General features: G+C 37.6%; 1 pseudogene; it reads right to left on the bottom strand.

Moving 5' to 3' along the window:
- Nucleotides 1-16,638: 16,638 nt before the first annotated feature.
- LOC125166652 (platelet-activating factor acetylhydrolase IB subunit alpha2-like) lies at nt 16,639-17,569 on the bottom strand (annotated as a pseudogene).
- Between the last annotated feature and the right edge of the window lie 7,715 nt (nt 17,570-25,284).

Raw genomic sequence — 25,284 nt, 5'->3', positions numbered from 1 at the left:
TAGAACATTTTTGCATAAAAACGCACTTCAAAAATTGTTCAGAAATATCTCTCACTTTAATCAGGAGAAACAGACATCTGTTCCTTATGGACCTTTCTTCCACTGGGTGAAGAGCAAAAGAAATTTTACATACAGTTCAGTTATTATACAGTATGTGTCCCCTACATGTAAAAAAAAAGATCTGACCATCTGTCACTAAATATATTTTAATTTGGGGAGCCATATTCTTTTTTAGTATATTAGTGGCACCGTTATAGAGGACAACGCTTATCATTTTGCTAAGAAATAATCAGATATTCCAAAAAACGATTATTATTTTAAGTTGATTTTGAAGAACTATTATTGATTCTCATTTTTGTTTACAATTTTAAGAAGTAACAGAGGCTCAATCTACTTTGAATAATTCATTAAGAACAATTTTTACAGGGGAGGCATATTCCCCAATTTATAGATATGTTAAAAATAAAAAGCTTATATAGTGTGGATTCCAGCACAAGCTATGTTATTAATTTTTGTTAATTATGTATGGTATGGTTCAGTTCATGGGATAAGAAAACATCAGAATTTCATGATTTAGTCTTCTTTTTCAGTAATCTCATGTGGAGATGATCTATCTAAATCAAATTCAATGTAGTTCAGCTATTTCATTAATTTAACTCAATAAGCACTTACTCTGTGCAGAGCACTGTGCTGAAAATCAAATAGCTGATTGCGTTCAAGCAAGGACTTATATTGATATACATAACTGAGAGACTCATTTGCTTTTTGGGAAGCTGAGTTTGTTAGTGGATCAGTAAAATAGTCACCCACCCACCCTCTTGGGTGGACATTTATTTGGAAAAGAATAAAATAAAATAAAAATTTATTGTGACCTTTTATAATTTTCATATGATTTGATTTAGGAATTTGTTTCTTTATTCATATGATCATTTAGTTCATACAACGTGCAACACAAATACCTTAAGCATTTACTTTTCTCCATTAACTGCAATAGGCACTGAGTACGCAAGATGAAGCCTGTTCTTGTAAACAGCTCATGACAAAAACACAAAACATGTCTATGTGAGTTAGCTTCTTTAAGTTTTGGAAATAGAAATCATGAAGAGCTCTTTAGAAGAATGAACCTCTAAGTGGAGGCCTGATTAACAATGCATTTGACAGACTAAGCAAGGTACCTATCATTTGCATCACCATATTTTAAGAAGCTTGAATGTAAGCAAATATCTAGGCTCATCACGTCTGTCTTGTGAGTCTTTGTGTGTAATTTGCCTGCTTATAACACATGATCCCATTAGGTTGGACACAGGTGGTTAGACTAGAAATGGATAACTAAACAAAAATCAACCTTCTATCAACTAGGGGCAGCATCCCACTGAATGGCTTCACCCAAGCTCTCCAAAGAAAAGCATCTGCTTGGTAAGGCCTTGCCAAACACTTGGTAACTGTCTCAAGACATGTCATACATCCATTCAGTCATTTATTTATATTTCCAACAAATAATATCATATATACTATTTATTGGCATATGGAGATTAATATGACAGATATTGTCTCTGCCTTTTAAAAACATTCAGTCATATCATGTGATTCAGACAAATAAGCAAGTAATAATTTGGGGAATACATACTATAGTGAATCTATTATAGGGTGTGTCCCTGAAGTACATAGGACTAGTGCTTTCATGCACTAATCTGGGTTTAGGTCTCCATAGGGATGCTCAGGGATACATTGTAGTGGAAATAGCAACAAATGTAAGGTTAAGAAAGAGGTAATCAGGTGATAAATCAGATATTCTATTTCGGGAATATTGCTGGAAAACAAGGGGTGGGATAAAGTGTTTCTATAATTTGAGGAAAGAGAGTCGGTGGTCCCTCCTGAAGCACAGAATAAAAATAGGGTCAAGAGACAGATAAATGATTCTTAAATGGTAAGGAGTGCCATTTAAAGAAGAACCATGAGTAGTAGTATGGACATTTACTTAGACATTATCCAGAGGATAATGGGGAGCAGTTAAGCATTTTAAGAAAGAGAGTGATGGAATTAGATTTTTATCTTTAAAATGGTGTTTGGATTATGGCTCCAGATATAAATTGGAGCATCAGATAAAATGTAGTAGTCTGGTGTAGTAGTCTGCCAATAATTTAGGGAAAAAGTAATGGTGGCCTGAACCAGGGTAATTAACATAAATAGAAATTGATACAATACTATTCAGAAGGTAGAACCAATGGTGATTGATTAGATGAAGTTTAAGGATGAGAATGAAAAGCCAAAGATTATGACTGATTTTCAATTTGGAACAATTTGGTAGATGATAAGAATTGTAGAAAATTTAATACAAATGGGGATAAAAGATGTTCAGTTTTAGAGTTACTGCATTTGACATGTTTGAGGATTGCTAAGTGGAAATATCTGGAAGAAAACTGAATGTTAACCCAAGGAGCTCTGTTAGGAGATCAGATCTCAGAATTTCTCTGTGGGAGTTATCAGTATTTAATTAATTGAATGGATGCATCTGAATAAGATTACTTAAAAAAGTTTCTGTGGAGTGGAAAGGAAAGCCAAACACTGACACTGAGGAGGAAAATGGTCAGAGTCACATTTGTTTTTAGGACAGAAGAAAGTCTAGATGGTAAATAGGCGGGACTACTAATTAGGAAAACAGATTGCTGCTGAGGCTAGAAACAATGAATTAGTGGCATTAATTTACATGTTTGTGTGATTTCCTGGAAAAGGTATATATTTTGATTCAAGTTTTTGATATCTTTTGGCCTAAAACAACGGAAGGTAAAGGGGTAAGGAAGTTGGATTTGGGAAGAGCATTACAAAGGGATGGGTTACACAACTCAAAGGATGGTAGATGAGGGGAGCAGTCAAGTTATTGGTAGATTAGCAAAGGTTATTGGTAGAGGCTACTTGTAAAGATTATTACTAAAGTAATTTGTAGAGTCTAGAAGTAAAGGGAATAATTTTTTGAACATCAAGAGTTTGAAGATTAGGTATGGAAATAAAACTATGTGGGAGTCATATAATGGTAAGGGAATAGGATATTTTGATTCAATATTTCAGAGGTAAAGCAGTCCTGGATTTTAACTGAATTTTTCTATGGCACTATGATAGGTAGTTGAAGTGGACTGGATATTAAGTTATTTAGAGGTTAGGAAATCAAGGATGCAAAGAGGAACACAGTGGGATTGGCTATTCCCATGGGCATTGGAGTCATTCAGTATTATTGAGGGTACAAGTGTAAAGAGGAAGATATTCTGTCAATCTTCACTAAGGGTGATGCGAGGCAGTGTGGTACAGCTGAAAGGCAAGAGCTTCTAAGGATGTCTCTTTTTTTATATAAGAAAGTGGAGGGGTAAATAGCTAGAGATAGTGCTGGAAAAGAAGAGCGATGCTGAGAAATGCTAATCTCACCTCGTAATTCTCAATTTAGTGAGCTACCGAACTTTCTCTTCTGAGGCTATGGAGGAGCTGGTATCAGTTATGACATGGTGGTGAACAGATACTTGGTGAAGATTTTGGGAACAAGGGGGTTCTCATATAATGACATAAGCCTGAAGAAGAACCTAGTAGAACACTTGGAGGATAAAATAAATAGTTTTTTCAGAGAAAAGGAAGGAGTGGTAGGTATGATAATAATGACACAGAGAACATCAGGATTCTTTATCTCTTGGCACTGATCAATAACAGGACTCATAGGTGGGCAGCATGGTGTGTTATGCTGGTCTGAAAGTTGCCAAGAGAATCAGTGTAGCTATTGCCAAGGAGAGTCAGGGGCACTCAGCCTTTTTAGGAGTTACCTATGGTTTTGGTTGATCAGCTTCCAACGGACTCCTCTCAGATTGGGGAGGTAACTCTTTAGTAAGAGTTATGTATAATTAAAGTCTCTCATTAGAAGAGATTGTAAAGGTGGTCTACATGTGGCCCAGAGGGCAGAAACCATGTTTATACCTGTGTTTGAGCACAATGATGTAATGCCACCCTGAGACAGATGGAGAGTACCCACAGGTGTTATCTGCTGGTGAGAGATTTTGATGAAGGCTATAAGCTCTTAACTGCTTTTGGTGACCTCAAGAATATTTTTTTTCTGATGCCCATAAAATGTAGAATCTGGGTAAAAAACACATTTTTTCATCTGGGCTTTCAAGTAACTTTCCTTATGATACTTTCATAGGGTTTTAGCCATAAAGAGTGAGTCAGTTTATTCAGTTCCCATGTGATGCCTAGCCACGTATTAGAGACAACTGGATAAAATTTGGATGATATGTATTCTAATGAAGCCTACTTAATGACCTTCAAGGTCACTAGAGCACGTGAACAGTGTGTTAGAGGGGGAAAAAACTCTAAATTTTCTGTGGGGCCCTTAGGAAACTCTTTTTCTTGTCTACTCTCATGACAGTTACTGGATATTATTTAGGATTTTCTAGTCTTGTGTTTCTAGCTTCACTGGGATTCCAGGATGTTCTCTGCATCACACAGACAAGCCACCATGATAGCTCAAGAGTACTTTTACAAAATAATCAATTAACCAAAGTAATAACTCTCTACCAACTCTTCTACTACAGTGTCTATTGTATGTTCTTTCAGGCCTTATATCTTGTACTTTTTAATGTTTTTACTGAAAAAAATCAATCTGCAAATACCTCTGATTAATTATGAATTTTGATTCCCTTAATGTGTGTATGAAGTTCAAGTTCTGGCACATTTGTTATTTCCCATAACTTTCTACTACCTAGAAATAGGTTATGCCTGCTAAGCTATCTGAATTGTATTTGAGTTAATTATTTTCGAAGGCAGATAGAAACATTTCCTGTTCTTCAATCTGGTTGTCTTTAGCCAAGAATTCACATCATATCCTAACCAGAGGCCTGTTTTGTTTGTTTTTATTTTTGTCCTTTGTGGGAGAAGGCAGAGCCAAATTTTTCTGTCTCTGTCTCTCTTTATCGTTCAGAAAGAAAAAGCTTATTACCATTCTTCTAAGTCCTGGAACTGCTGGACTGCAGTGATGATTCATCCTTTTGTCTCTTGACTTTGCTATGTTCTTTTGTATGGTTTTGTAAACATCCAGCTTTCAATAATCATGCATATTATATATATCAGATTATATATAAGATCTAAATAATATGTAACAACAGCTCTTCATGAAAACTTACTCAATTAAATGTTGCATTTAATCCTCCCCAAATCTGTGCATGGTGTTTATAAGCTAAAGAATCTTTTATCAATTATTATAAATGTTAATAACAAGAATCTATTCCATAAATAACTTGCTATTTGGAAAGAACAATGAATGTATTTTTCTTAAGAACACAGCAATTATGTTATAATTTTTAAAATTTTGTTTCAGCTACAAGAAAAATATTTTTGGTTTTAACCTTCCTTTGATTTAATAGAATGTAATTTCCTCCTCAGTGTTAAGTTTTGGTTCTATCCAACATTAAATAGTATGTTTTGACTAAATGGGAATACAAGGGAAGATTATTCTAATTAGAAATAATTATTCAAGTAAAACAATGTCTAATTGCACTGTGGTTGTAGGTAGGTATCCATCTGCAATTATAATATGCCTCTGTATATTTGCCTGATTTATAATTCAGTCACCAAAATAGCATGAAGTCAAATATGTATTTTCTCAAACTCCAGTAAGAACTATAATTTGAAGCCATATTTTTATTATAAGAGGGCTAAAAAATTTTATTTATTTATTTACTATTTATTTATTTATTTATTTATTTATTTATTTATATTTTAGAGAGCGAGAAAGAATGTATATGCAAGTGGAGGTCAGGGTCAGAGAGAGGGAGAGAGAGAGAGAGAGAGAGAGAGAGAGAGAGAGAGAGAGAGAGAGAATCTTAAGCAGGCTCCACACTCAGCGCAGAACTCAGGTGGGGCTTGATCCCCCCACCCTGGGATCATGATCTGAGCTGAGAAATCAAGAGTCAGATGTTCAACTGAGCCACCCAGGTGCCCCAAGAGGATTAAAATATTTTAAGTGTAAAAATACAAGTACAATATTTTTTTCTTTTACAATATTAATTATTTCCTTATAATTCATTACCAAAATCTTTGTAAAACATATTTGTGTTCAAATGAGCATCATTTTTTCCCTCCCTTTCTGTCTTTGAGTGGTAATACTGTACTTCTAGTGCCATCTCTGAGCTTTTCATTTAGGGTAAGGTGGGGATTGCACCGTGATAAAGAACAAGACTTTCATAGTCATAAAATACTCAGAATGATGTAATCCCTATGTATAAAATGTCTTGTATTTAAATATACATTCAGAAATTATACCTATGTCCAGAATGATTACCACTTAAATTTCTTGTTTTTAAAAATTTTTACTTGAAAAACATTGAAAAAAATCACATATAATCCCACTATTTAGTGAATATATAAATAGTGAAAAGAGATCATCTCAGTCTCTGGCCAGGAAATCCCCCTGACAACTATTCATACCATCTAGTAAACACAGTTAAAAATTGGGAGTGCATTGTAGACTAAAACTTTTGTTAGAATCAATTACCTTCTGTGAATGGAAATAACAACTGGGGTCTGAAGAGCCCTGGAACTAACAGCTGCTGGAATCCTACTGTCATGTTTATAGTCCATAGATGAGTGGCTAAACAAATTTAGAGTAAGGCATTTTGGAACCTTCTGCTGTGAATACTTTAAAAAGCTTGTAATATATAGATAAGAGAAAGAAGTAGACTGAGCCCAGAATTGAGAGTTTTATCAATTAACCCTCCCTACCTGTGGTGCTTATTTCCATCTTTACTTTTTTATTTTCCCCTTTTTCAGTTGACCCTTGATTTTTTAACTCCTGTCTATTCTACCCCTACTACATACAGCCCCTTCAATGTAGCATGCTTATTTATTGCCTGTTGTGGCTGCCAATACGTTCCTCTTTTCAAGATCTCCTCTTTCTTAATTGGACACTTCCCAGTGTATTGGACAGAATGCCTGCCACTATCTGAGGCCATGCTCTTTTTCTAGCAGTTCCCACTCTTGGTTTGTAAACTGGCCTCATACATAGAGGGCAAAGAGAGGCCAAAGAAAAGGTAAGGCCCACTCCAGATTGGTAGATAACATATTTAATAAGCAAGGAAACTTACATACCAGGCTTGTCTTATGCAGTGGAAAGATGAGTAGATTTCTGCATTTGCTCTCCAAATCTTAAAAGTTTATTTAGATGCCTCAACTGTGTTCAGTCATGAATACCATCTAGATAGTCTCAACACCACATTTCTGTCTCAAGGCTGTATCCTTGGGGCAGTTTCTGGGAGTGGGAAGGTAAGCAGAATGAACCTTTAAACAAGGGCAGAGGTGAGGACCCTCCAATTGCCTGGGTCCAGCTTACAGGTCAACCGGTACTAACACCTTTTCAATGACCTCACTCAATGTTCCATCTCTTGTGACTGGCTCTTATAATCTCACATGCCTGCTTCTTTCATAGTGTGCCCTGAGAGGTCAGTAGGGGGTTTCATAAGCCTAGAGGTGGCTCATTTGGTGGCTGTCTGGCTGCATTGGAGGTAGATGCCATAGCAATGTTATAGGGACATACAATAGAAAATATAGGTTAAGACAATAATTCCCCAAATCAGTGATCACTTTCCCCCCCCCAAGCCCCATACTCTGAACCATTGATTTACTAAAGCCCCTAAGCTGGTGTTCAGATCACCCAAGGTGTTCACTTGTATCCTCATGTGATTTAATAAAGATGCTACATTAACAGATTCATCAAGTATGGACACACAATATTCTACTTGGATAATAGCACAGATGCCTACTTGTGGGGCAGTAATAATGTCCAAGTCCATCTTATTTTGGAGGACAGCTTTTCTTATTAGAGACATCTCAGTGTCCAGTAATGGCAGGCTTTGTTGACTATCATTCAGGGCTCGCTGAGTGAATTTAGTAGGGGCTGTAACCTCCTTCAGGCCAATAGAGGGAGCAGAGATGACAGCCAAATGATCATACCAGTGGGAAATAGAACATGCTCACCTGGCCTTGAGAGAGAGGGTGGCAGCTTTAGGAACTTGACCTGGTTGTACATACTATACATGTTGGCTGAGAAAGGGAGAACTGTCAGGCATGAGAAGAGGCAGGTGGGATAAGCCAGATCAGAACCCCTACTTTCTCTCCTCTTTTAATGATATGTGTTCCATTCAAAATGTAATGTGTTTTAACAGGTGCAGCTTGCAGCAGAACAATATCTACCCAGTAGAGATTGAGTAGTTACTCCTCACCTAGGGATGCAGAGTAACTCATTCATCCTGGGGGGATGTCCTATTGCAAATTCCAGTAGATAACTCCTTTCCACTTGTGATGGGGCTTGGTATTCTCAGCCACATAGCACATTGATCCACAGTGAGAGTCCAGGTAATGGCTGTTTCCATACTTGGCTGACTTCCATACCTTTACAATATTAGGTGCCTCAGCAGGAGTCCCCAGTCTGGGATATGGGGCAATAGACCCTACTGCTTGATCACTGAAATGTATTAAGGCCTGGAACACAGTACTTTAGTCTACCTGGCCAAGGTGGTTTTACCTGTTAGTAATTTAATCTGCTGCTTTAATATCTCATTCTTCCTTTATACCAACCCTGCAAACCTACAGGTTTTAGAGTACATGGAACCCCCAATCAGTGTCATGTTCTTTTGCACAGTTCTGCATATCATGACCTTTGAAATGTGACCCAAATTACTATCGATTTGATGAGAGTATTCACACATGGTACTCAGCTTCTCCTAATACTGGCAGCCTGCTTTATATGGCATCAAGGGGAAGCTTGGGTTAGGCCAGATGCAGTGTCCACACAAACCAGGGAGTATCACTAAGAGGGAAGGAGCCAATAAAATCAATTGGCCAATCCCTCATATGTTGGGAACTCATGTGGGTGGCCTTAGACTCCTTTGGCAGTTGTGTTGGATGTTGTTTAAAACACACAGAATATGTTATTACTACATCTACCGAGTGACTATATTTCAAGGACAACCTGGCTAGTTGGTAATATGTGGTCCCACCCAACTATTGAAGTAGTCACTCTTTCTATGCATCAAATCTGCTGTATCTGCTAAAGGGTCAGTTGTTAGGGCATATATCCAAGCTGGGCAATGGCTTCTTAATTGTTAGAGGTGGTAAGTGCCTTATGAGCCATAATGTGAATGACAGTGAGGATTACCTCAGGCTCCTACAGGTGAACCCAAATGTCTCTCCACACATCCTAGCTCCACAAGGGCACACTCATGAATCATCAACTCTGTGGCTTCCCGTTATCCAAACCACAGGGTTAGTCTCTTTAGACTAGCCCAACTGTCAGTGCAAAGGAGTAACAGCCAGGGCTCCTGAGCGATCACCAAACCTCACTGAGCTTAGCCTATTGGCTATTGTAGTTTATTTCTTCCTGAGAGGCTCCACCTGGAGAAGCCCTGGGTACCCTGCTAGGAGCTGTTGCTCTATGGAGGTATATTGGCTTTCTGCCCCATTCCAGAGTCAGGACCAAAATTCTAGGGGCACTCCTCTCTTCCATTGTCTTTGCCACAGTGCTCAACTCATACCTTCCAGAATCATGGATCCAGCTAATTTAAATGGTAGTCATGTTGGGAGATGCCCAGAGTTTTAATCTACTTTGCTGGTATTTGCCTTTCTCAAAGGTTACTTGCTACTCTGCTTCTCAGTTCCACACATGTTCTTTCTGTACTACACAGCATGAGGGGCAGAGGCACCATACAGGGTGGGAAATAAAAGTCCTCTAAAAACCCCAAATTCCTACAAAGACTGGAATCTCCTTTACATCCTTATTGGTTGGATAGGTTTGGATCTTATCAAACATAACTTCTGGGACAACATATATCTTAGCCAACCAAATGACTCCCAAAACCTTACAGTGGTGCTTGCGCCCTGAATTTTCAGTGGGTTTACCACCCATCTTTTTCTTTGCATATGTTCCAGCAAAGCCTGCAGAATGTCCTGTAGTAGAGGCAGGTCTTCACCTGTTAATGCAATGGGTCCATTTTACTGATGCAGAGGAGAGCAGGGATAGACAGCAGACTACCTTCTCATGACATATGGTGGAGCTGTGCAAATAGCCTTGGAGAAACACTTGAACAGAATATTATTATCCTTCCCACATGAAGGCAAATTGATCTTAGTTATCAGTATACTGTGCTTGTCAAAGACTTCCATGAATCTCCTTGAAGATGAAGGACTTCTGCCAGAATACTTTTTGCCAAAGCACCAGAGCCAAATAATAACATTATGCAAATGACAAAGGACTTTAAAATGACCATGGTTAAAAATCTGATAAGAGTTTATTATAATGCAGTTGACAAGAGAATTAGGTCATATCTGTGACATACATTTTAAAATTATAACTGGTCTATCATTACATAATGATAGAGTATAATTATCATTATACCAGGACATATCAGTCTTTTAGGAATTTCACATAAATACACCCTAAAGAAAGTTTAGCATCACTTCTTACTTGACAATGCTTCCCATGAAATTTAACATATGCACAAAGTTACATAGTTGTAAGCAACTTAGCTCTTATAATAGAGAAGACTCTTTTTCTTTAGTCAATGATCTGATAAAGACAAAACACAGAATCTTTGTTTTACAGGCAGATTACATTAAAGATAAACATTTGTTTACAATTTCTTATCAAGAGCAGACCAAAAATATAAGAAAATGTTGTACTTTTTAACAGAGAGAAAACCAAATTCTAACTTTATATTGGTGTACTCTTAACATTACATTTTTTTTCTTTTTAGCTTAAATCCATTCCAATCTTAGCCTGACTATACATGAAATTCCTTTTTCAATATTCCTTTTCCACAAATTCTCTATAATTTTCATACCTCCTTAGTTTTTGTCCTTTTTTCCCCCATCATTTTGTTTTGGGATGAAATTATTTTTTTTCTTTACCAATAAAAAACAAAACAAAACAAAAAACCAAACAGACATAAAAACATACCCGTCATATCTTTCCTTATCCAAAAAAACCTCATATGTTCTATTTTTTAACCTTTTTATATACACTCATTTGCTTTCACCCTTATTATTTGTAGTAGTTTTGTAAATAAAAAACCTTATCTTTTTTACAAATCAATTTTGGCAATGCCCCCTAGAGGTAGAAAAACATCATATACATACAACATACATGTATATATGATAGGAAAAAAATAGGATAAAATAGGTAGAGATGAAAAGGATTAGGACCTGATGTCCCTGGGTGGGGAAAGACATATTTTGGAACAATGCTGGGAATGTCTGACCATGGCAAACCCCCTCAGGTGGCTCATCTCAGGTTTCTTTCAGGAATTTAACAAAAGACCTGACTAAAAATAAGTAGACCATTAAACCTATGACCCACAAGGAACTGGTATGGCCATAGACCACCCCTCATACAATGGAAATGAGCCAATCATGAAGGGACAGCCCAGCAACTAGAATTATCCAGCCAATAAGGACAAAACCTGAGAAGGATCAAGTGGGGAGGGTAAGAGTGGGGCAACTGGAACCTGATAAAACAAGGACCCTTGCCTATTGTAGGTGGGCATTCACTTTCATATGTCCCCTCTTTGTAAAGAGAGCTTTCCTACTCTTCTTCCTTCCTAATCTTATATTCTTTTTGCCCATTTTGTGTCCACCTTTTAATTATTTGAAGTGGTGAGACAATGAATCCCAGGTATTGTGTTAAAAAGTCCTGCAACACATAGACATGTATAAACATACTACTTACACAAACAGAAACCCCATAGCCTTCATTCCAAAACTTTAGCCATAAATCATGTACCCACTCACATGGTATTTGTGATCTTATGAAGGCTGTGCATTAGATTTTTGAGCAAGAGAACTTCTCTAACAGTCTTTTATTTAAGTTTATTTATTTATTTTGAGAGAGAGAGAGAGAGAGAGAGAGAGAGAGAGAGAGAGAGAGAATGTGTGTGTGTGAGCATGAGTAGGGGAGGGACAGCGCAAGAGAGGCAGAGAGAGAATCCCAAACAGATTCTGCACCAGCACCCTGGAGCCTGATGCAGGGCTTGAGCCCACAAACCTTGAGATCATGACCTGAGCCAAAACCAAGAGTCAGACACTTAACCAACTGAGCTACCCAGTTGCCCCTCCAATAGTCTGAATATTAAATAGCCTCCTTCCTCCCAGTGTTTTTTTCTTCTTGAGTCTCTGTGGGCAATGTTTTGGTTATCTCCTGGGGTGTATACATTTCAAAGACATGATAGGATTTACAACTTCAAGGGAGAGAGAAAGAATGTATTTTTCCTTAAGTATTTTGGGATAATTGCTATTTAAAATTTTCCTTTTGTATTTGAGGTGAGACAACATGGGGTATTTCCAGTTTCTCTCTATCAATCACCATAACATCCTCCTCTTCATTCTCATTTTTCCAATGACTCCATCTTTTAGCATCCCAGTTAGGCTTTGTCACAAGTGCCCAGACCTTAATCTGTAGCAGTTTGTGCCATCCCAGTTTTCCTAAGCAGCATGCTAAATTGTCCCAATTTATTACCTTGCTCTTCCAACTTGTCTGCCAGCCACAAAGCTAGGACCAGTTTGCAAACCAACAATTGCTGAGTCAGGCAGGAGACTAAAGTAATGATCCTTGAGAACAAAGCATCCACAGGGGAAATCCCAAGGTAGCCACCAACGTCTGTGTGGGGGGGGGTGCGGATGGCTCTTATGTTAAATGCCAGTGGACTGTGTGCCGGTATGTGGACACTTGGAAAACACTGGCTGTTTTCATGTGCTGTGTTTTCACAGTGCACTGTGACAAAGAAAGGAAAGGAATTGTCACTACAGTGGACTGGCTCCTGCTGTCAGCAGTCACCTAGACATGGACGCCCAACTAGAAGCTAAAACTTGACTTAGAAAGTTGGAAGAAAAGCGGAAGTTAGAAAAAGGCGTGCAATTGTCCATTATTCTGCTAGCTTTGTGGCTGGCAGACAAGTTGGAAGAGAAGGATAATAAATTGGGACAATTTAGCATGGTTCTGTACAGAAGTCAAGGAGAAGCCAAAGAAAGCATACCACTCCAGATTGATAGGGGACAGTTTTAATAAGCAAGGGTACTTTTGAAGCTTGTTTTGAGCAGCTGTAAAACTAGTGGATTTCTGTACCTACTTGCCAAATCTTAAAAGTTTATAATTGACCTTCATTGGTTTCAGTCACATACATTGTTCATATGGTCTTAATACCTCATTTGTTTTCAAGGCTATGTCTTTGGGGTGGCTTCTAAGAACAGAGAAGGCAAATGGAGTGCCTATTCCAGGGAGGAGTGGGAGGGAGTGTGAGGCTCCGATTGCTTAGGTTCAACTCAAAGGTCAACAACTAGTCATATCTTCTTCTTCTTCTTCTTCTTCTTCTTCTTCTTCTTCTTCTTAAAGTTTATTTATTTATTTGTTTTTGAGAGACCAGGGGAGAGACAGAGAGAGGGAGAGAGTGAATCCTAAGCAGGCTTTGTGCTGACAGCGCAGAACATGACAGGGGCTTGAACTTACCAACCACGAGATCATGATCTGACCCAAAACCAAGGGCTGGGTGCTCAACTGACTGAGCCATCCAGGCACCCCATGCAATTCTACCTTGAAATTCATCAGACTGCTATTGCTGAAAGATTACAAAGTAACCTAGTTGTCAGACTTCTCGGTTTTAGGTGCAGTTAGACCATCCTACTAACATGGTCTCTGGTGACTTTTTTGGGGTGACAGTGGGGTTCATGGGGTCCAGAGCCAACAACCAAGAAAGAATTCTTGAAGATGTCTTTGGTGCAAAAAGTGATTTTATTGAAGCATGAGGACAGGACACATGGGCAGGAAGAGCTGCCCTGAGACCATGAGATGAGACTGGTTTTATACTGTGGAGTTGGGGGGAGGTAAAGTCCAGGGGAAGTTTCCAGTGAGATTTTCATATCCTAAACAAGACTCACAGGATAGTGGAGGCCTAGCTATTGTCAGGCTAAGGTTGTTTTCCCTGTAGCAAAGCATTAGCATTAAGGTAGTAGGGAGTTCCAGGAGAAACTCTGCCAGCCTCAAGTATTTGCCAATGGGCTGCAGGTTATAAGGAAATTGAGTTCTACCTGCCATTTCCTTCTGACTTTGTTTCTCACATCAGTTTCTACTTGATTATTCCACCTCTCTAGGGTTTGTGTGAGAAGAGGCTAAGACATGCCTGTGTGTAACCCACACCAGGCTTCTATTACTTGATGGAACCTATATGAGTCCATTGAAACCAAAAAAGAATATAATACTCCTAATTCACCTAGTAATTGGTCTTTTCACCTTGGTCCCTGGATAACTTGTATGGGTGGGACCAGTGTATAAATTAACCCTGCCTTTCAACACTATACCTCTTCTACCTGTGTCTCCTTCAGGATCTAATCAACAAGAAAGTGTTTCAGGATATTAATAGGTTATATTCTACATAAAGTTAAAATACTTTATCAAGATACTCACCAGTGATTCAAAAATCAATCTGCATTCTAAGATCCTCTGTGTTACCATGAATGTTTCCAAGGTGTGCCAGAGAAAGGCTGACAATTGCCTGTGTGTGTTGCATTCAGATTTGTGATTCTGCACTGTTACTTCTGAAATTTAGTTTTATCTTAAAAGTCAGTCTTGGAGATAAAGAGCTTAATGATGTATTATAAAGATCTTGGTTTAATAGAAAACGTGAGGTAAATTTTGCCTGTCAGATGAGCAACCTAAAATTCTAGCTACAAAGGGATTTCAGATTTTGAGTAATCTGTCTAGACAAGGGTAATTATAGAAAGTGACTGTTACTTCTCTAATGTTAAGTTTGAAATGTGATAACGAAAAATGAATATTATTTATTCAGATGCACTATTTCAAGTAATATACTTCACCAAGAGGCATGGTTTCACATCCATATATCAGACTGCCTTGTGAATATTTCCCTTTTATTTTTGCAGGATTTTCAAAACTTGTTAATGGATTTCTTTTTTTTTATAGAAAGGAAATTTTAATGTGTTAAACATCATGTGCATTTTCTGTTGTTAATGAAGACATGATACATTCAGAAATGTATTAAAAAACAAAAAAGACAAAAAAACAAGACCAAAAAACTTCCTAGAAAGAGGCTTCACGAGAAAAAAATCAGCCCAAGTTCTATTCCTTTCACTCAGAAGTGTCTCTTAGCACAAATCAGCAACCCCTCCACACACAAAAGCACTGCCATTTGTCTTTGCAAGCAGAACATAAAACACATGCCTTAGTTAACAGGTTACTTCAGTGCCCACCTGGTCCAGTTTAAAATATTTGTTTGGAGATCCAGTTTGTATGTCCTCCATAGGTACACTGAACAAGAAGCCAGGTATTGTCCTATTATTTTGTAAATGGCAGCTCTTGTAGCTGAAGCAAACCATTAAGATTATAAAGAGCTCTCTGTTGAAAGAAATTCTCAGATGAAAATACATTAAGGAGAAACTCTGAAAGTTAAACAAGCCTAGTTTTTTTTTTTTCACTAAAATGGTGGGATCAAGGTAGAATGTCTATTCTGAAGAGCAGCTCCATTTGTCTCCCCACGAGAAAAGGCCAAATTTTGTAGGACTCATATAATTTAAAAACTAAGCTAATAAAAAAATAAAATATACACCTTAAGATACTAAAAAACTTGAAATAATGTCAGGGTTTATGGAATGGGAAATAGAGTTCTGTGTTTTTTTTTTCTTTTTCAAAAAAGGAAACTATAATACAGTTTTAAGGTAAAAACAAAACAAAAGAAAACAAAACAGAACTCTGAATATGCATAGCATTTCACAGACTCTATGTACACAACACCACACAAGAATGAGTTACATATCAGTGATTATCATGCAAATAACTGGCTGGCGACTTAGATTTCCTGCAACAGAAGTCCTGGGTCAAAAATGTGTTAAAAGCTTGTAATGTCAAGGACAAAAAAAACGGTATGAGGGAAAAGGAAGAAAAGCCTGCCTGGGTCTGTTATAGACATGATATTCAACAGCATAAAAATAATACCTTCCATATAGCCCCCCAAATGGGGCAAAACGCATCTTCCACAACTTAACATGGGAAAAATAAATTCACTTGTAACTATAGCACTCCCATATTTGAATGATAAATATCTTCAATCTGGTGCTATAAGTTAAGAAATTGTTGAGAATATATATGAGTAAAGCAAAATAAAAACAAAAGGCTAACCTTAAAAACTGGAAAACCCATCTGTCCTAAAGCCAAGTAGGTATAATCCTGATCATTACTATATATGACATAATCCACAGAAGGAAAGGAAGGTCCAGAAAAAAAATCTTCATTTTGTTCAGTACTTAGGTTTGATGTTATCCTAGGAAAAGCAGTGACAATTCAATGAATGTGTCACACATACAACTGAAAATCCCCTTCTGGTTTCAAACACATTTAAACAATAATCTTCCTTGGCTAATTTTTCTCAAGTGCCAAACACAACTTCTTTGTACAGGACCAGTTCAAATACCTCCTCCCCTTCAAACAGTAGATATGAACATTCAGGAACATTCTACAATGCCAAGTGCCTTAAGAAAGAGAAAGATTCTGAAGTTCTAGTGACATAAGTGTTCTGAGGAAGCCAGGTTGTGATTAACACTGATGGGAGCCAATTAGGCAGCGGTGGTTTGTTTCTCCTCAGGTGTTTCCTCCAACAACTGCATGATCAGTTTGTGCAGGGGTTTGCAGATCTTTGAGTAACCCCCTCTTGTGAGATGCAGAAAATCAAATATGTCTTGGCAGGAGATGGCACCATCCAAGTGCACAAAGCCCCCATCTATATTCAGGAGCTGCACATTGGCAGCTTTGGCAGTAACCGTGAGGAATTAGTTCACCTTGGCGTTCTTTTACCTCAAAGGGCTGGGCTTCTCACCTCAAGGTAACAAACACAATTACAATGATTTTAGCCTGTGGCTGCCTTGTGTTAGTAAAGTTCTACAATGGCCTTGATTCCACCTCCTACTTCTCCCACTGTATTTTCACGGTTGTTTGTTCCTACCCAAATGACTATGACCTTAGGTTTAATAATCTCCAGTTCTCAGGCTGCCTGGGTGGCTCAGTCGGTTAAGTGACTGACTCTTGATTTTGCCTCAGGTCACGATCTCATGGTTTGTGAGATTAAGCCCCCCATTGGGCTCTATGCTGATGGTGTGGAGCCTGGTTGGGATTCTCTCTCTTCCTCTCCCTTTCTCTCTCTCTTTCTCTTTCTCTGCCACTACAGCACATGCACACTGTCTCTCTGTCTCTCTCTCTCAAAATAAATGAACTTAAAAACTAATAATAAACTCCAGTTCTCCATTCTTTAGTCTCCACAAAACATATTTTGTATCTCCCTCAGTTCCAAAATTCAGTGCATTAATTGGAGCAAAAAGCTCTCATCATATCTCCTATTGCTCCACCTTGGAGTCCCCCACAAACAGTACATCCTGTTCTTGTGTTTATGGTCTAGGACAAATCTGTTGTGCTGAGACATCATCTGTCATCTCCTTGAATATCGTCCACTGCATGTGCAATAGCTGCTGGGTTTGAGTATCCTTGGCTCATTCTATACTCAGGCAGAGGGTCCCTGCAGGTTCCAAGTGGCTGTGGCATGGGCTGGTGATATGTCCCTCGGCCCAGCACCAGCAGCAGCTCCTCCTGTTAATGGGATCCTTCCTCCCTCTCTCCCTTTCTCCTTCCTTCCCTTACTCCCTCCCCTTACTTCCCTCTCTTCTCTCCTCTCTCTCTCCCGCCCTCTCTCTCTCTCTGTCTCTCTCTCTCTCTTTTTCTTTCTTTCTTAGCATGAAACTCAGGGGTAAATTTAGCAGTATTTTTAAAAAATTTTTATTGTGATAAAAAAACATAACAAGATCTATCCTCCTGACAAACTTTAGGTGTATAGTACATTATTGATAACTATATGTACACTGTTGTACAGCAAATCTCTAGAACTCTTTTCATCTTGCATGACTGAAACTCTATACCCATAAACAGCAATACCCCATTTCTCCCTCCCCACAGACTCTGACAATTGCCATTCTACTTTTTGCTTCTGTGAGTTTGATTGCTTTATATATCTCCTACAAGTGGAATTGCACAGTATTTGTCCTTCTGTAACTGGTTTATTTCACTTTACATGACGTCCTCAAGGTCAATCCATATGGTAGCATATGACATGTTTTCCTTCTTTTTTTAAGTCACTTTGGTGGCTGTCTGCAGTTCTGGTTCTCTGAAGCTGCCACAAATGGCCCAGTTCTCTTTTGTCCTCTGCCCTCAACAGACTTTTAGAGGATGATGGGTCCCTTTAGTGCTCTGAGTCAGGCAAGACAGATGCCAGTCACTTGGGAAGCCCCCCTGAAAAGCCAGAATATTGGAAGGATGCTTTGCTCTTTTCTCCCCCCAACTCCCCAAGGGAGAGGATACCAAGTGGTACTGGCTTCTGTCTGCTGTACTGTGGGTCTCTGGAGCAGCAGCAAGCTGCCATCTCTCTTTTATTTTCAGAGGCACCAGACATCTAGAGCTTGCCACCTTGTGCCAGCACTCCATATCAGGTGAGACAGAAAGCACAGCCTGGACAACCTCCTCCCTTGACACCCAGATCATTGGATGCACACTCCCTTTTCCTCTTTGGGGAGAAACTAGAAACTCGGAGCTGCGATTTTTTTTCTGTTAATTCCACACTGAACCAGGGAAGGGACCATGGTGAGTGAGTGTGTACTAGTCTAAACTTCGCCCTTGTTCTTATTGACCCTCAGCCTGGTGCTGTTTCCTGTTCAATCAGATTCAAGCAAGACAGATAACCTGCCCTTGGATGGTCTCATGAAAAGGCTTCACATTGGGGGTGTATTTCAGTCTTCTCTTTCCTTCACCAGGGGTGAAGCTGGGAACTGGAGTTTTCTCCCAGTTGTGCTGCACTGATCTTATGGGCGTGCCTATGGAGCATTAGCAGCACACATTTTCCTGCCAACCATGATGTGGCTGATTTCATGCTCTCCTGGGGTGTAGGAGCCTCTTAATTGTTCTGGATTTCTCAGAAAAGAAATTGGCACATGTACCATTGTTGAATTGGTATCACCATGGGCAGAAGGAGAGAACAGACTTCCTATTCTACCATCTTTCTGATATTTCTACTTGTGTATTCTATAGAAAACTTAACTCCAAAACCAGAAGTTTCATACCAGGTACTTGAAATCTTTTCCTCCTCTACGTGCTGTATAACTTTCAAATTTCAGTCACCAAATCCCATAGATTCTACATTCCTATTTTCCCTTAAATTCCTTCCCTTCTCTCTAGCTCAGTTGCTACCATAAAACTACAAACCATTCCCTGCCTGGATTTCTCTAATCACTTTCTGCATTTCATGCTGCACCAACCCTTCTAGATCACTGTCTACATTGTAGCCAGAGTATTTTTTTCAAAATAAATATCTGATTTTCATCTTCCTAATTAAGAGTTTTTACTGGGTCTCCATTGACTTTTAAGTAAAATTCTAAGCTTCTAAATTATTTATCTTAGTATGATCTTGGGCTGACCAATGTAATCAATACCATTTCTTAAGATTTCCCTTGAAAGAACTCTTCTTCCTTCTCCTCCAATTCTATGATTCTATGATGACTTACCGTCATAGGACCCAACAACCCAACAACACTGGTATATTTCTCTGGTCAATGGGTAAGCCATTGACTGAAGCTGGGGCAATCTCAGTACTTCTTTAGGAATCTGGGTAAGAGATTGGCCTAGGTTGGTGGCCAAAGTTGTGGAACTTGATGTATAGGACAATAGCATAGCACTCATGTTTCCATTCCTACAGAAGAAGCTAGTCTGAAAAGTTCCAGCAAATATTCAGAGCAAAGTGAGTGGAATATGTAGAGACTGAGTCCTGTTGGCATTTGAAATAATTGTTCCTATTGTTCACGTTACTTGGTAACATCTTTCAGCTGGTTTTCTGAGTTGATACATTCTCCTTTTCTTTAAGGTAATTCAAATTGGATTTTTTTAACCCTTAACAGATCTGATTAATATAAACGCCTAAATTAAAGGGTTTATTAACCTAAAGCAAGGTTCACAACATTAAAATTGTGAGAGAAGATTTAAAATAAACATCTAACACACCCACAGAAATTTAGTTCTTATCCAAACAGAAGAAAATGAGCTAAAGATGTTAAAAAGAAAGTCCAATGAAATTTGTTGAGCCTTCTGTTTTAAAGGCAGTTAAAATTAACACGATTAGAAAGAAATTATCATGTATGAAACTGAGTGAAGAGAATGATTTAGAAGTGTCATAGGGACCCTCTCAAACTTAAACCATAGCAAGTATGTCTTGTTAAAATTCCAGAATTCTGGTGAGCATTTGATTGCATTAATATAGTATTAAACCAAGAGGATACAAATAAGCTTTGTTATTTTCTCTCAGAATTCTGTGTAGTTTCTGAGGATGTTCTATTACAAAGAATGAAGAAAAATTGTAAGTCAAAATACCACTCTTTTATTAAGTAGGTTGGTTCTTAGCTATTATGAGTCTTTCTAGTAAGCAGAATCTCTTCATTCCTTGGATCCAAATCCAGACTGTGGTACGTCTGACCCACCAATGCTACATAATATATAAGACTCAATCACTGGCTGATAGCTTCATAAACACTCTACAGATTCTTTTATATCTTGTAAACTGCCCTGTCTCTGATTCATTGTCTATACTTCAACTTGAGAGATTTTTTAAAGAATATAAATCTTATTTGTAACACTGCCTTGCTTAAAATGTAGTCAATGGATACTATTAGTCCTCAAGCTAAAATACAAACCACTAACAGAAATCACAACATTTCTACTTTCTGCTTGGCTATTACTTTCTTTCTTTTTTTTTTTAATTTTTTTCAATGTTTATTTTTTTTAAGGGACACAGAGAGACAGTGTGTGAATAGGGAAGGGGAAGAGAGAGAGGGAGACACAGAATTCAAAGCAGGCTCCAGGCTCTGAGCTGTCAGCATAGAGCCCAACACGGGGCTCGAATCCAAGAACCATGAGATCATGACCTGGGCCGAAGTCAGACGCCCAACCGACTGAGCCATCCAGGTGCCCCTTGCTTGGCTATTACTTTCTTTAGGGGGCTTTTCTTAGCTCTTAGCACTGAGCTGGATACTGTCTCCCTTCATTGTAAGGCTATATCTCCAAATGAATTCTCTGTCATGATTTCCATATTCAAGTATAATTTCCTAATAGTTCCCCAATAGAATAGAAATCTTTGAAACTTCAGATTTGGCTTTTTTCACTATTATTTTCACCATTTGTTTAGAACAGTGTTTGAAACATATTTGATATACACACTCTTCTTTAATAAATAAAAGTTAGAAATATATCACATTTTTTAAAAATTAAAAAAAAAAATTAAGCAGGCTCCATGCCCAATATGGGGCTTGAACTCATGACTTTGAGATCAAGAGTCACATGTTCTACTGAGTCAGCCACACATGCCCACATTTTTAACTTAAATATGAAAAGCTTGGTTAGGCTACCAAATGATATATTCAAGTTGTCCTTTGCTTTTCAAGACTAAAGATATGTAGTGAATGTAACTCTTCTATATTGTCTAAGGAATTGATAGTCATCTGGCAAAAACTATCAGAACCAATCAGGGAGATTAAAATTCTCTGTGGATCTTGTCTCGAAATTCTAATCTCTTCTGAAGTGATGTAACTATTATATTGCCAGTGAATTAAAGAAAAGAGATCATTCTGTAATCTTAAGTTTACAGCCTAATGCATAATGTTTAATTTTTTACTTCCCTTAGGTGAGGGTGAAATAGTGTGACTGCATTTCATCTGAAATCTAAAATTAGCTCAAACCAACATGTTCTCTTTAAAAGGGTAAAAGGAAAATGATGTAATGTTTTGTATGTCACATTAAATTCTGCTAGTAGTCTTTGTAATGATATATCTTGTGATTTTGTGTTTGAACTTTTACAAAGGAAATGGAGCATCAAATGGACTATATCCAGTTAATTTTGTTAATCAAGCGAGCAAAAAGAGCTTACACCTAAGAGAACATATATATTATTCATATTTTACCATAAAATATAATAATAAAACTCTCAAAAATATGCATTTTTTTTGGTGAGTTGACACTAACTTGATTTTCTGCTATGATGTTGCACCTGAAATAATAAATGCAAAGAAATATGAATCACAAGGTAATTCAACTGTTTACACTCAGTTTGGGAAACATATCTATTCATGATACTAATTTGTCCAATGAAATGAAATATGGATCTACTAGTAAATAGAATTTTTTTTAAATAAAAATATAGAACCCAAGTCAATTAACACTAGAAGTTTTGAATTTTTCTTTACTCATTCAATTTGAATCAAATTAAGATAATATGGTCTTTAATTTCATTCTGCAATTTGTTGTAAGAAGTACCAAAATTCCACAATTATAACTTACTTGGCCATTTTTGATTGTCAAAAATTAATATGTTGATTGTTGATCAATAAAAAATGATTTATTACTGTAATCATGTATGAAATATGAAATATAGAGAGTGGAATTTTTGAGAAAATTCTGTCCTTAGGTAGCTAATATTTCTTAATATCTTTGGGGGTTAGGTGAGTTGATTAATGGATTTTCCTGAGTAATTTCTGCCATAAAATGTTTTAAAATGCATTTTATTTTATTTTTGGTAGGTGGATGTGAAGGGGAAAATGTACTAAAAGAGCTTGAAGTATGTAAAGGCACAGGGTACAAAACAATGAATGAGAGCAACTCTGAGTAGCAGAGTTCATTATATTCCAAATTATCCCTTCAGTTATTTTTTAATTATGTTTTTTAATTAACCAGATTTCAAGTGTTTACTTGGGACAGCTTCAGATTCATATATGGTTTAGGAAACTATATAGGGAAACTACCCTTGTGTCCAGTTTCCCCCAGTGGTGACATTTTGCCAGACTATACTACAATGTCACGAATAGAATATTGACATATATACAGGTCCTTGAATTTTTATGAAAGCCTGAAATATAATTATTTTATTTGATAATTTTTTTCCCTTTCATATAGTTTCCTGATAAAGGATGAATATTAAAACTGAATATAGTGTTTATAAAAATCAGTGTGATTGATAACTTGGAATCATTTCATTTGTTTAAATAGTATTCTGTGTATTACTAAGTACACACCAACCACAAAAAGCAAAAACTTTCTCTTTCCCTCCCTCTCTTTCTTTCTATAAATTGTATATGTAGTTATAGATGGGGTTAGTTTCTAATGCCGCATAATAATATTCAAAATCAAGAGTGGAGGAGGATAGCAGGATCTGTCATCCATGCTCCAGACGGCATGCAGCATAGACAGTGTGGTGTTGAAGATACATAGGAAAATCCACTGCACCTGCCTGCCAGACACCAATTACAGTCCCAGTGTGGATACGCCCCAAATACTCCATTTGATAATTGTGATAATTGAGCTATTTCTGGGGTGCGTGGATGGCACAGTTGGTCGAGCATCCCACCCTTGGTTTTGGCTCAGGTCATGATCCCAGGGTCATGGGATTGAGCACCATGTCCAGCTCCACATTGAATGTGGAGCCTGCTTAAGATTCTCTCTCTATCCCTCTGCCCCTCTGCTCTCTCTATTTTTTTTTCCACTGAGCCATGAGCTATTTCTTCACACTTAAGATGATCATTTGGACTTTGAGAACCCAGCAAGCATCTCACAGTCATCTTGGTCTTTGTAAGTTGGAAACTGTTTTACTCTTCTCAGGAGCTCTCCTTGATTAATAGTGTGGTACCAGTCTTCTTTCTGGTTAAAGTATTTTTATCGATTTATTTTGTTTTTCTCTTTTATTTTATAAGTTCATATGTGTATATTTATATATGACATTGTTGTCTAGTACAATAATTATATAATCATTCTAATGATAGTTTTGATATGGTAATTTGTGGTATGTGTGTTTTCTTTCATAATGAATTACTACTCTTCAGAACTATTCCTTTTTTTCTTTTTTAATTAAGTTTATTAAGTTTATTTATTTTCAGAGAGACAGAGATAGCATGAGTGGGGAAGGGGCAGAGAGAGAGGGAAGAGAGAGAGGGCTTGAACTCACGAACTGTGAGATCATGACCTGAGCCAAAATCAAGAGTCAGACGCTTAACTGACTGAGCCACCCAGGCACCCAACTCTGTCAGAACTATTCTTGATCAAAGGGTCCAAAAAATAAATGTTCAGTATATTTCTTGCAACAACTTTGCCAACGGATTTGGATAACTTCTCCAGTAGACTTTCCACATGACTCTAATATTTAATTAATATTTAACTTTATTGTTGTCTAGGACATATTTGTGTCATTATGGCCCTTATGGTTTCCTCAGTTAGGTAAAAAAGAAGCCAGTAACATGGCACATGGCTTTTGAAGAGTAATCAGTCCTTAAACATTACTCATCTTTGAGCAACATTGTCACTATTGGACATAGAGCAGCTACAAGAACTAGCATCCTCTCAAGATTTGCTGCAATTTATTATGAGAAATAGGAAAAAAGCCTCATGTATAATTATAGGTTTACATTTTTCAAGTATAGAGTTGAATCCATGAAAACTATCAAAACATGTTTTCTGCTTCATTTCTTTTGCATAAAATGATACCAAGTCACAAACTGTTTCATAGATATTTTGGGGATAACACTAAGTTATAATGTTATATTAACAATCTTTAAGTATTTCTAAGAGAATAGAAAATTAGGATATCTTAGGTTCAATATTAGGGATTTTTTTGTTCTAATATCTAGGATCTAAGACATTCCTGGAAGATGGAAAACAGGTAGATTGGATAATAGAAGGAAGCCACAGACCAAAATGTGGAATGATGCTTTGCTAACTCTTATTGCTCAGTCCTCAGCATTGAGAGTGGGTACCTCCAGGACACCTAATTCCTCCCAACACCACCAACAGGATGGTGGGATGGGAGTACCTTAGGACAATCAACCGGCCCAGTGTTTCTCCCCGCATCATACCTTGGGCCACACAAAGGCAACTGTTTTCTGCCTCCAGGAGTGAATATGACTTTGAAAATTTAGCTACAAACATAGGGCAGAACCCACGATAACTGTAAATGTCTTGAAGCATTGCTACCCTCAGACCCAGCAGGTACAGTAACCATCCAACAAATGATAAATACAAAGGTGAACACACAGCATAGAATCAATAAATACTTACAGAAATATAGTACTGCAGAAGCATGGAAAGCTGAACACTAAACTGAAAGAAGAGGGAACCATAGTTGATGAAGCACAGAA

The sequence above is a fragment of the Prionailurus viverrinus genome, chromosome B2 (genome assembly GCF_022837055.1).
Source record: "Prionailurus viverrinus isolate Anna chromosome B2, UM_Priviv_1.0, whole genome shotgun sequence".
In the NCBI taxonomy this organism is placed as follows: Eukaryota; Metazoa; Chordata; class Mammalia; order Carnivora; family Felidae; genus Prionailurus; species Prionailurus viverrinus.
This window is presented reverse-complemented; position numbering and strand designations above follow the sequence as displayed.